Raw genomic sequence first — 12,493 nt, forward strand, 5'->3', positions numbered from 1 at the left:
TCCTTGCTTCTAAAAGGCAAGGAGAGAGACAAAAGAAATACTTCAGCAGCCCATTTTTCCTTAAAAAGACTCAACGCCAACAACAGTGCAATCCTAAGAAGAGTTACTCCAGTCTAAGCCCATTGATTTAAATGAGCTTACACTGGAGTTAACTCTTTTTAGGATTGCACTGTTAATCTCTCGAGATTTGTGTACCCACATATTTCTCCCTCTTTTATATTTATATATTTTATGCTTCCTTCCTCCAAGGATTTCAGGATGTCATATACAGTTACCTTCTTAATCATTTTATCTTCGCAACAGCCCTATGATGTAGTTTAAATAGAGATAGACTAGCTGGTCTATGGTTGCCCAGTGAAGTTTTTACTCAGTAGAAATCTGAACTCAGGTGTTCACTGTCCAAGTTTAACACACTAAACTCAGCAGTTCTCAAACTTAAACCCAGGGGCCTCCATTTTGATTTACTTTTCTTTTTTGCAGATCTTAATGCTCTTCCCAGTGCCCACTATACACCAGACAGTCCCTTTCAAAGTGAGTGGTAAGCCATTTGTGTCCTACGGAGATCTTTGGTCTCTAGCATCCAATGAGAACCACTTTAGCTACACTTCAAAAGCAAGTTTAAGAACAAGGGGTTTTCATCTGGACACTGAGTACAAGTCAGGTATGTGAGGGCAGCTGCTTCTATAGAGTCACAACTCAAATGCCATGACCCAAGTCACTCTCATTCCTTAGTTGGGGTGAGGGACTTTGCACCAGAAGCATTAAGAAACTTCTTTAGTGTAACTGTTTACCATCTCCATTTCTATGAGCAGAACCACAAGTGACAAAAGGCACAGAGTGGACACTTGTCTGCTTCCCTCAAGTTTTGATGGGAAATGTAGGCATCCTGGTCTCGCAGCTTCGCTCTCTGACTGCTGTCCAATGGACTTTTCAACTGTCACTTGTCCAACATTCCGCCAAGCTGCCTACATTTCCCATCAAAACTTGAGGGAAGCAGACAAGTGTCCAATCTGTGCCTTTTGTCACTTGTGGTTCTGCTCTATGATTAAACCCTTTGCATTGGAAAACAATGAAAAATAGTAATACCTACTTTATACCTTAAATAACTGTGAAGACTGTATTACGATTGCATCTCAGTCAATTAAAGCTCCTAGGGATGAGCAAGTGGATCCTGACAATTAATAAGATGCTTCACTAATCAGTTAGGGACTAGAGATGGGCACAAATCGAATTACAACCCAAAAAAACATATGAACCAGGCTGGTTCATGGTTCGTGAACCAGTGGGTTCATGGAAACTCGTTTCCACAAACTTCCACGAACTGGTCTACTGGTTCGTTTGGCTTGTAAAGAGGCAGTTTAAATGGCCATTTCCCAAGGGAAATGGCCATATAAACTTTTCCTGCGGCTTGCAAGCGGCAGGTCCCTTTAAACTATCAGCTGGCAAGTGGCAGGATCCCCCCCTGCCGCCTGCCAGCTGATAGTTTAAAGGGACCTGCCGCTTGCAAGCCGCAGGGCCCTTTAAACTGCCCAAACCCCAGCCCCCAGCCCCACCCCCACTTTTACCTTGCCCTGCAGCCCGCGGCGGCGTCCCCTCCTTCTGCGAGGGGTGGGAAGGCCATTTTTGGCCTCTTCCACTGCTGCATGGGCCCACAGGGCAGCGGAGGAGGCCAAAAACAGCCTCCCCGCCCCTCAAACGGCCACCGCAACGAAACTCATGGTTCAGTTTTTTTGTGTGGTTCGTGCCCATCCCTATTAGGGACCATAGACTTAATTATTATAATGCCTTACATATTATCTGTTGCTTTAAATACATACTTCTATGTACCACCTGTGCTCCATGTTGTCTAATTTTAGTCCTAGAATTGATTATGTTCTGTTTTAGTATTTTTCCTACTCTGTATTGGATTCTTGCTAATGCTGTCTTTTAAACTTGTATCTATTTACCCTATGGCATTGTTTATGGAAATGTCCTTGATACTGTATTGAAATAAACAAACAAACAAACAAACAAACAAATCTGGATAACACTCTGAGGTGATCTCGAATTTAGGCAACTGCACTACACCCTGTGTTACATTTGTTCGATTATCCTACAAATCACTAGCATGATACCAGAGGGAAACATACGTAGATTTTAGCTTTCCTGAATAGTCTACTATTGCGTTTTTGAGGACCAGGCCACTTATCTTGATATTAGCTGTTTTCCAAATAAGTAACAAGTTACAGCAAAAGTTTTATGGGTCAGATGCCCACAAAATACAATAACACTTTTGGTAGTTCAGTACTCAGACAAAAAGAGAACTGTGAAGCCTCACAAAATAAGAAGTTGGACTTGCCTGCAACTTGTGTCAGCAGTAGAGATGGGCACGATCTGAATTATGATTTCAAAAAAAACCCGATTTTGGCCTTTTTGCCATCGTTACTTAGCTAATCGGTTCTGTCCATGGCAACCGATCCAGCGGTCGGGAGTTTGCTTGTTCGGGACTTGATCGGATGGGTCAGTTTCTGTTCGGAATTGCAGACACTCTGGCACTAGTAATTTATTCCCAGGGCAACGGAGTCATGGAAATGAGCTGTGTTTGCCCTCCTTCTGTCGCCTCGAAACACGAATGGAAGCCCAGCTTTCCTTGATTAGCAGGCTTCCTTCCAAACACGGAGCAGCAACCCAGGGGAGGGAGGGGGAAGGGGGTGGGCACAAAGGAAAGGCAAAAGGCAGCGTGGGAGGCTGGGAGGCCGCCTGCGCCGTTTGCCTTTCCCCAGGACAAGGGGCGCATGGGCAAGCCGGCCGCCCCTTGTCCTGGGGAAAGGCAAAAGGCAAAAGACAGTGCAGGTGGCTGGGAGGCCGCCTGCACCGTTCGCCTTTCCCCAGGACAAGGGGCGCGTGGGCAAGCCGGCCGCCCCTTGTCCTGGGGAAAGGCAAAAGGCATAAGGCAGTGCGGGTGGCTGGGAGGCCACCTGTGCCATTCGCCTTTCCCCAGGACAAGGGGCGCGCGAGCAAGCCGGCCGCCCCTTGTCTTGCAGGGCAGGTGAATGGCGCGGGCAGCCTCCGAGCCACTCGCACTGCCACCAGCTCCGCAGCGCACCGGGACAGCCGGCTTGCTGCATGGGTGGGGGGGACTCAGGAGCACGCACGCACAAGAGCCTAACTACGGTTGCCCTGGGCGCTGGCCTCCCCGATTCCCGACTGCGGACCGGAAACGAGAGTTGATCGTTTAGAATCGGTGGCATGCGTTCGGCAGCAGCCCAGATCTACGAACGGCTGAATCAGAATTTTTTTTTGGATCGGGCCCATGTCTAGTCAGCAGTAACATTGCCATCCTAAACAGAGTTATTATACCCTCAGGGGCTTAAGGATGGGGCTCGCTTTAGGACAGTATTGCGAGTTACCTCCAGATGTTACAAAACTGAAACAATGAGAACTTCACTTAAAGCTTTAAAATAATTACATATTAAATTTCTGGAAAATGCTATAAAGTCATCTGTTTTTCTCTCCAGAACTTTCTATCAGAACCACCATCTTTATTGGCAGAGGAAGGGGTAACACACAACTAATACAGGCAGCTTCCTCTGCAACAGAAGATGCTTCTCTCATCATCAGTTCAGTTACTGACACCTAACAGCTGATCGCTGGTCACAAACTGCAAGTCAACAGAATTCACAAGAGAATTGACTAAATAAAGTCTTCCAGCTATTGCCCAGTCAGCCTCATCCTGCTTTCAACAAAACTGCATGGAAGTATATGCCCCTGTAGTAAGCTAGAAATCACAATATGGAGGAAGAACACACCATCACCACCCAACATAAGCCAGAACACGGTTAAGTCTGTGGACCTGAACTTTAACATTAATGGTTGAATTTTCTATAATATGGAGATGTGCAAGTTTGTTTGTTTAGGTTAGAGGTGGTCAGATTTTGAGAAAAAAATTATTTACATTTAATATACAAAATGTTCTGAATAACAGCACTATCTACAGTGTAAACAAAAATGCTTCTTGATAAGTCAAAGCAGATTTATCGATTTGCTCATGTATATTTGTTACTTTGGGTGCAATTCTAATGAAATTAGTAACTATTAGTATTAGAAATTCATAAATTATCCCATTTTAAGAAGCAAACATAGTATAGCAAAATATTCTGTAGAATCTTTTACATAAAATAAAAAGATGGGGAAAGGGTAAATAGAGAAAGATGGAAGGCAAAATTTAGGGATGTAACATGGGTCTGTTCAAAAGTTTAACTTAAGCTAGTTTTAGGACATTCATCACCATACATGCTGCTTCTTTGCAGAAACGGATTCTCTTTCTGAAAAAGCAAGCCCTTGACAAAAGCACAATCCTTCATTCAAATGTTCTTTGGTGAAAAAAGTCTTATTTTGCTCCAAAAATTTAGCACATCTGGAATCAATTAAACCTAAGATAAAGATAACTCTTTCAGAGGTCTGGCTCAGAAAATGTGAATTATCTACCATTGTTCCCTCTATGCCAATGAATCCATATCTAGCTTGTACTTTTCTAAAAAAAAAAAAAAAATTTTTAGAATCTTAAAGAGTTTCACTTCAACGGACATTCTTAAAAGGCATAAACTACTGTGTAGAATAGCTAAAACATTTAGTCTTTTTGATCCACTGATCAGTTCAGACAACTGATCTACTCTTTCTTCATCTCCTGCACCCATCCCAAAAGCTATTTCTGGGGGGCCTCCCAGAACAGAATGAGATACAACATGAGGAAAGCAGCTTGCAAAAGAAACAGCAGAAATCACCCCTAGTGTAAACTTTTCCTCAGTGAAAATTTATATGGGGGGTGTCTCCCTTCTTATTGCATTCTAGGGTTACCAGTCCCCTGGTGGTAGTGAGGGATCCTCCGCTCCCACCCTTCACACACACACCCAACTCACCTATCCAGCAGGGAGGAAAAGTACAGGAACAGGCATTCCTGGGGCAGCACGACAATGTCTGCACAATGACATCACCAGAAGTGACATCACTGTGCAGGCATGAGGGGCATGGAGAAGGTGAGTATTGGGTACCCGTCCACCCTCCAGAAGAGTAAGGGGACCTGGCATTCACACCCCACTGCATTTCACACTGCTTCTGAGGGCCCTCAGAAGGCACAGGAGGCTATAGAAGAAAAAGGAGACATCTAAGTCCATCAATTCATAAAAATCATGGATCACTGGATCCAATCCATTTTGTTTCACAAAGATTGCCAAAATACAAACATATCAAAAAGTTTTAAGTTACTGGCTTGGGACCAAACTACATTTTCCACTGATAGAGGTCACTACTGATATCAGAAGAGTGATTTTCATCTATTCCCCACTCTCAAATAAGACCTCCATTTCACATACACCCACATTTCACTTTTCCACACAGTCTGCAGCCTGAAGCAGTATTCAAGGGGGCATGAGAGGCTGCAGGACGGAAGAATGGAAAGTTCCTCTTGTAAGTGCTGTCATCATTTAGCACAGGATCCAAGTTGTGTTTGTATAAGCACATCTCTTAAATATTCTTTCATACAGTCGCTGCTTCCACTCACATAGTTTATGAAGGCACCTTGTAATTCAACCTGTTAGGCTACTTGAGTCAACAAGGATCTGGCTTATGAAGAACATCTACCTTAAACAACAGATCATCGAACTACTGTCTATGCTGTCTCCAAGATATGCTATTTGAGTTGCTTTTAAGTAGAGAAGTCAGAAAGTAAATTTCGAATTTTATGCATACAGACCATGGGTTCTACCACTAAACTACAGGATGGAGCTCTACATGAACTTCTTTAATATCAATAGCAGAGAGGGAAACCTGCTTCAACAGATCTCAGAAATTCTTTATCTTCCTGGAGGCCTTCCCTCCAGTTTCATTAGGAAGATGTGTCCTCGGGCAATCTAGAGAAGAACATGGTCACCACTGAAGGGCCACCATATTTCTAGCATCAACTTCCTAAGAACATTCACTCTGAATGACTTAGCCATAGAAGGTCTACCTCTCTCTAAGCAAGGCCTTCAGTCCAAACAGGCATGATCCAGTCCTCCTCTGTGTGGTTCCTGATGAACATTTCCATTGGACTCCCTTCCCTCACAATCTTCTCCAGCTCACTCCTATGCCTGACTTCAAGAATATAGGCTGCTGTCCTTGGGCCCAGAGCTATGTTCAATTCTGATGTTGTCCGAAGACAGATGAGGGAAGCTTGGCTGGAAAGTTTTCTTAGTCAAATGCCAAGATGGCATGAAGAGGAGGAGGTTCTGATGGACAAGAGGGAATGTGTGAAGAGGATGGGCAGGCATCCAGTTAAAGATAGATCCTAGCTGAGATCATAACATGCACAGCTTTGAATAAACAAAGCAAAGCTGAGCTGGAGACAAGACTCAGCCAGGCACAAAGACATGGCAGAGAGATTCACGCAGGAAGACTACTGAATAGACATGGTGGGGGGGGTCATGGCCCCTAGACCCTCTGAAACAGTAACTAGCTAGGGGGGTTGACTGAAAGAAACAGGATGGTACACCCACACACAAACCCCCAAAATCTGAGTACTATATCTAGCCCTACATCTAACAGCCACAGTCATTTTTGGCAGCCAAAGAAGAGAAAAGAAGCAACAGCTGACTCTCAGCTCATGAGAAATACCTGGGGTTTTTTTTTACTCCATGTGCTGTTCTACATTGGAGCCTTTGATTGTATGCAGCACAAACTAAAACTGACTTCTGTCCTCAAGATTCTGTATTGTTTCTATTTCTCTCAACTGTCATTCGCTGGAATAGAAACTAAGTCATTTCCAGCGTTTAAAAAAATACATATTTTTACATTTGCTTATAATAAAGGAACATGGGGAGGGAGCTCCTCTGTCGCATTTCCAAAATGGTTTAATAGCCTGCTTACAAAACACCATTTTTTAAACAGATCTTTTGCTTCGGCAACAAATATGTATGCATGCTGCTTAACTATTAGAAAGCTGATCAGCTATCAGGAAGCTGAGACAGGCCCTGAGAGCAAAGTGTTATACACATTATCTACTGCATCTGAAGACACATGTATTTTAGCTAATACAAGGTAACTTTTTTGTAATATACAGTGTAATGCAAACTGCTGCAGAAGCTCATATTGATTCTTCCCCCAAAACACCTCCATGTAAGAGCTGCAATATCTTGACAAGAACATGTCAATGTAACACAATTTTCAGGAGACACCCAGAAGAAAATACAATTATCACCTGTGATCTACTATCACCATTATGAGTACACATATTAAATTAAAAGAACAAAGCATCTTGTGATAACTTAAAGATTAACAAATGTATTGTGGCACAACAAATTCATCAGTATTTAAGGTACCAGGAGCGATGTTATTTTGGCTGCAGCAGCTTACCTGTCTGGAAATGAAATTAAATGTTTCACATTTCTTTTGTGTTGCAGCAGGGGATTATTTGTTTTATTGTTCACAAAATACTCTATATACTTGGTGTTTTAAAACTGTTTGGGGGGAGGACCCAATTTGGGGGGAGGACCCATCAGCTATGATGTGTTATGATGTGCTATGATGAAGATGTGCTTTAAAAAAAAACTTGGTTGTCTGCATTAGATTTTTAAAAATTCGTACTCTGGATTATTTTATTTGTTTAGATACTAAAAGGCAATTTTTGATGTACTGGAGAGAATTAATGACATTGCCTTTAGTGCATAATATTTTCGTAGATCATAATCTTTTTTACTTGCAGAAGAGAGGGGAACTTCTAATGTTTGCTCTTTCTTATTGCATAACCCATTTTGCTGCCACTGCTGCCCACTCACCCCCACCCCCACCTCCCAATCCCAGTTCCAGAGGTCCACTGTTTTGATTGATTTCAAAAAGCATATCAAGCTGCAAGGAGAAGAAAAGAGGGGAGGTTCCTCTTTGTCTGGCACAAGCTGTTCAATAAGATCCACCCCACTGTTTATATCTGCAAAGGCATTTATAGATCATTTCTGTAATGGTTATTTCAGACTTCCTTATGATTAGCACATTCTTAGCATAGATCAAGCGTCCCCAACTTTTTTGAGCCTGTAGTCACCTTTGGAATTCTGACACAGTACAGTGGGTGCAACCATAAAATGGCTGCACAAGAGATGGAGCCAACCACAAAATGTCAGGGAGTGAGGCAATGCATAACTAATAGTAACTCTTCAACATTTCATGCAGAATCTCTGATTAACAGAATGCCTTTTTAAATTAACATATTGTTCAAAAAACACTTGCCAGGCACTAGGAAAGGTGTCAGCAGCACCAAGGCACCAATAAGCACCACACTGGGACCACTGGCATAGAAAAATAACAACAACAGGGCTTATATATCGCTCTTCTAAACAGATTAGTGCCTCACTCAGAGCAGTAAACAAGGTAGTGTTATCATTATCCCCACAATACAGCTGGAGTGCTGGGGCTGAGAGGAGTGGCTTACCAAGGCCTCCTACTGAGCTCATGGCAGTAGTGGGATTTAAACCAGTAGAGTGTAGATTCTCGGCTGAAACACATAACCACTGTGCTAAACTTAGCAAGAATATCCAGTGTTTCATAACTTTAATTCAAGTCTTTCTCCATCCCATACATTTGTAAAATTTAGAGTCAATTCAAATATCAAACCACTTCCAGGAAGGACTAATGTATCTTTATTCCTTGAGTGGGGGGGGGGGCAGGCAGCCCCCCCCCTCAACATACACACACACCAAAAATAAAGAACTCAACCTGAGAAATGATAAAGAGTTGCCCACTTCTGGCATGGAAGAAATCTAATGAAGCTGACACATGTGCCCTTTGTCTAAAATGTGCAAGATTTCACCTCACTGAGGAAGCTGCAGCTGCACCTGCAAGGCCCAACGTGGTGGCGCAGCCCTCCAGAGGCCCAGGAGGAAGGCCCAGTACAGCAGTGGGAAGACCTAATGCAGCGGCATGGCCCTCTGGATGCACTGAGGAGGCCGTGGCAGTAGGAAGGCCCAGGGCAGCAGTGCGACCCTCCGGAGGCCAAGAAAGGCCCAGCACAGTGGTGGGATAGCCTGACGCGACAGCGCAGCGCTCCAGAGGCTGTTTTCTAGAGCCCATTGTTCACACAATGGGCTTGGTTGCTAGTCTCATACACTTGTAAAATCAATACCATATTTTGTTTGGATTGTAAAACCCAGTGTATATAACAGCCACATGGAATAAGGCACATGAAATAAGGCAGAATCATTGCATATGCATGGAAATTTCGGGGGGGAGGGAATCACATGCCCCTCTTACCACAACCTAGGTTGCCAGCCTTCAAGGGAGCCTGGGGATCTCCCAGAATTCCAAGTGATCTGCAGATGACAAAGATAAGTTCCCCTGTAGAAAATAGCTGTTTTTGAGGGCAGACCGTTTGGCATTATACTTCACAGAGGTACCATCCCTGCACAAACCCTGCCCTCCCTCAAATATCCAGGAATTTCCTAGGCAGGCATTGGCAATCCTACCGCAACACCAACAATCTTCTCCGGAACACAAGTAGCATTCAGCATAACTCAAAGCTAGGGATAGGGGGAAATTGGGTCTCTGTCCTTAACTTTCTCTGATTTTAACATCTAAATTTTAAAAATTTTGCTGCTGAAGTTTTAATGTCAAAGATTATCAGCTTTACATTTTCCTGTTTTATAGTATGCTATAAATTGCTTTGGAAGTATTTTAAATTGAAAGGCAGAATCAAAATACTTAATCAAATAAGCATATTCATTTACAAGCTTTTGTTCCTTCAGTAAGAGCCAAATTACATATAACTAGCAGACTCTTAACAGCGGGGGAGGGGTACGGAGTAGGCTGCAGCACTTCACATGGGACAGGCTAATTCTTTCCCACTCACAACATTTTTTTATCAAAAATAGTCCTCTCCCCAGTTACTTTATATCCTGTAGAAGGAGGAATAAGTAATATGGGTACATGTATTTTTCTCTATATAAGGGATTTAAAGCTACCCATTTCATATTGGTGCCCGCACATACTTTTTAGTACCAAATACTACATTTTCTGTTCCAGTTCTGTCACATATTGTTTGGCTCTAAAAATCATTGCCAGAGTCAAGGTACAACTTCAAATTCTTCTTCTCTAACCATCCAACACAGAAAGAAATAAACATATCAGACAGAAGCTAAAGTAATTTGAGCAGGAAGAAAAACCTATCTCAGAAAAATCCAAAAATATTAACCCCACCTCTCAATATTGTCATATTGTTTTAAGAAATGTTTGTATTTAATATACCCATATTGTCTTGGAGAAATCTGATAGAGTCAAAATAGACTAATATCTGAACTTTCAGTACTGTGGTTACTTAAGTCATTTAAACTGGCTTCAAGCAGAGGGGAATCGAACCTAGATCTCCAGATCTAGTTCTGCTGTTCTTAACCATTACACTAAATTGACTCTGTGTGTGTGCATGCACTTGTGTATGTGTGTGCGCGCACGCCTGTCTGTCCCCACTCTCCCATGGAAGCTTGCTGGGTGACCCTGGCCCCGGTGAAAATGGAAGATTTGTTTTCACTTACCATGAAGCTTCCTTTCTCAGTGGTTGAGGAGTGGGACACTCCTTACTCTTGGGATATAGCTCCTCCTCTCCAAAGGCAGGGTCAGTCAGCTGATTTTGATCCCGGAGGAGAGGGGCTTATCCCTGGAACTGCCAGTCTGTTCCCAAGCCCTGACTCCCCATCACGATACCATGAGAGAAAACCATTTCCCTCAACTTTTTTTTAAAAATAGTAAGGTCCCTCCCCTGACACCTGTGAAAGGAAGACCACTGTCCTAACTCTCCATCCAATCCTAGAAGCCGCCTCCAAGAAACTCAGGTGGGTAGGACAGCCCCACTCCTGGACCACTGAGAAAGGAAGCTTCACGGTAAGTGAAAACAAATCTTCCAGTCTCCGGTGGCCCTAGGAGTGGGGCAGCCCTTAACCTTGGGACATACAAAAGCAGTATGCCCCAGGGTGGGTCATCCGGCTTCCAGGTCTAGAGGGTATGTTATAGTACCCTCCTGTCAAAAGCTGCCTCAGTGGAGGCCAACTTATCTATCCTGTGATACTTAATGAGTGATTGTACTGATATCCATGTCACCATCTTACTGATTGTCTCTAATGACTAAAGAATTTATACGTTGCTGATGTCACTGCCCCCCTTAGTGAATGCACCATGTCACCCTGAGGCACCTCCAAGCCTCTGGCTTGATATGCCAGAATTATGTACCCTCTGCTCTACCTACTTAACATGGAAAATGGCACTCTCTGTCCCAAGGAGGATCTCCAGAAAAAGAAGAAAAACACAACTAGTGTCTCAGACTTTTGAAAACTGTTTTAGTCCTACTCAAGTAGAAGCTCATGGTTCTACGTATATCAAGGAGGTGAAATTCCCTTTCCTTTCGATGCTTTGGATTAGGATAGAAGGAGGGTAGTACTATCTCTGTCATCTTGAAGGAAAGATCAGAGCTCCCTAAATACTGCTAGTGCCTACAGTTCTGACACTTGTCTAGCTGATGTGATTCCCATCAGAAAGATGGTCTTAAAGGCCAACTCCTTTAGAGGACATGAGGACATAGGATCAAAGGGGTCTTCAGATAATGTTTCCAGTACCAAATTAAGATTCCGCTTAGGAAAACAGGCAAACCCTTGGAGGATTCACGAATGAGGTCCCCCTTTGGAATCTGTTGATATAATGGTGATGTATAAGGGAATGTCCCTTCCTAGAACCCCTAATTGTTGAGATGTTCGCTACTTGCTGTCTAAAGCTGCTGGGGTTAAAATTTTTATTCAACCCTTCTTGAAGGAAGGATAGTCTCTCTCTAATTGGCCCCTTAAGAGGTTCCATGCCTCTATCTATGCACCCCATCTGGAAACTCGGTAGGTATTGTTATAGATTCTGTGGAACTCTTTCTGGAGGCTAATATAGTACCAATTATGCCTTGTGCATGATACAACCATATTGGTTGTTTGCATTCAACCTCTTGGCTGTGAGGCTTGGCAGAGCTGGTCAAGGATGTGGTATTGTTCCCTGCGTCAACAGGCCCTACTACATTAGGAGGTGCCTTGATAGTCTCTTCAGGTCATGAGACCACATCCATCTGGACCAGAAGGATGCTATTAGAATCACTTCTGCACATTGCTGTGTATTCTTCTGAACAACTCTGTGTAGCAGCTGTACTGGGGAAAGCATACAGAAGTTGTGGAGGCAGCTCGCAGATCACAGAATCTACCCCCATAGTAAGGGTTTCTTCTTCTTGAATCTTGCCAAACACTGGGAGATCAGTTGAAATATTTCTCTAGATAGCATCCATTCTAATGGGTCCATCTCTAGCTTAGCTAGTCCACCAGGGAGTTGTTCTGGTCTGCTACATGTGTTGCTTTTAGAGATTTGAGTTGAACCTTCATCACTATTCACATGAGGTGACCAGTGGGAAGATCCTGGAATTCCACCAGACCCAATCTGATAGCTCTGAGTTCTAAAAGGGTTTGCATTGTTGATC

The 12,493-nt window shown here is 43.3% G+C and overlaps 1 protein-coding gene across 1 annotated transcript in view; it reads right to left on the reverse strand.

The window, feature by feature from the left end:
- The window catches only part of RNGTT (RNA guanylyltransferase and 5'-phosphatase), a 282,742-nt gene that overhangs the window by 207,110 nt on the left and 63,139 nt on the right, over positions 1-12,493 (reverse strand). The gene's annotated exons all lie outside the window — the stretch shown is intronic.

Source organism: Eublepharis macularius, chromosome 1, assembly GCF_028583425.1.
Source record: "Eublepharis macularius isolate TG4126 chromosome 1, MPM_Emac_v1.0, whole genome shotgun sequence".
NCBI classification, from domain to species: Eukaryota; Metazoa; Chordata; class Lepidosauria; order Squamata; family Eublepharidae; genus Eublepharis; species Eublepharis macularius.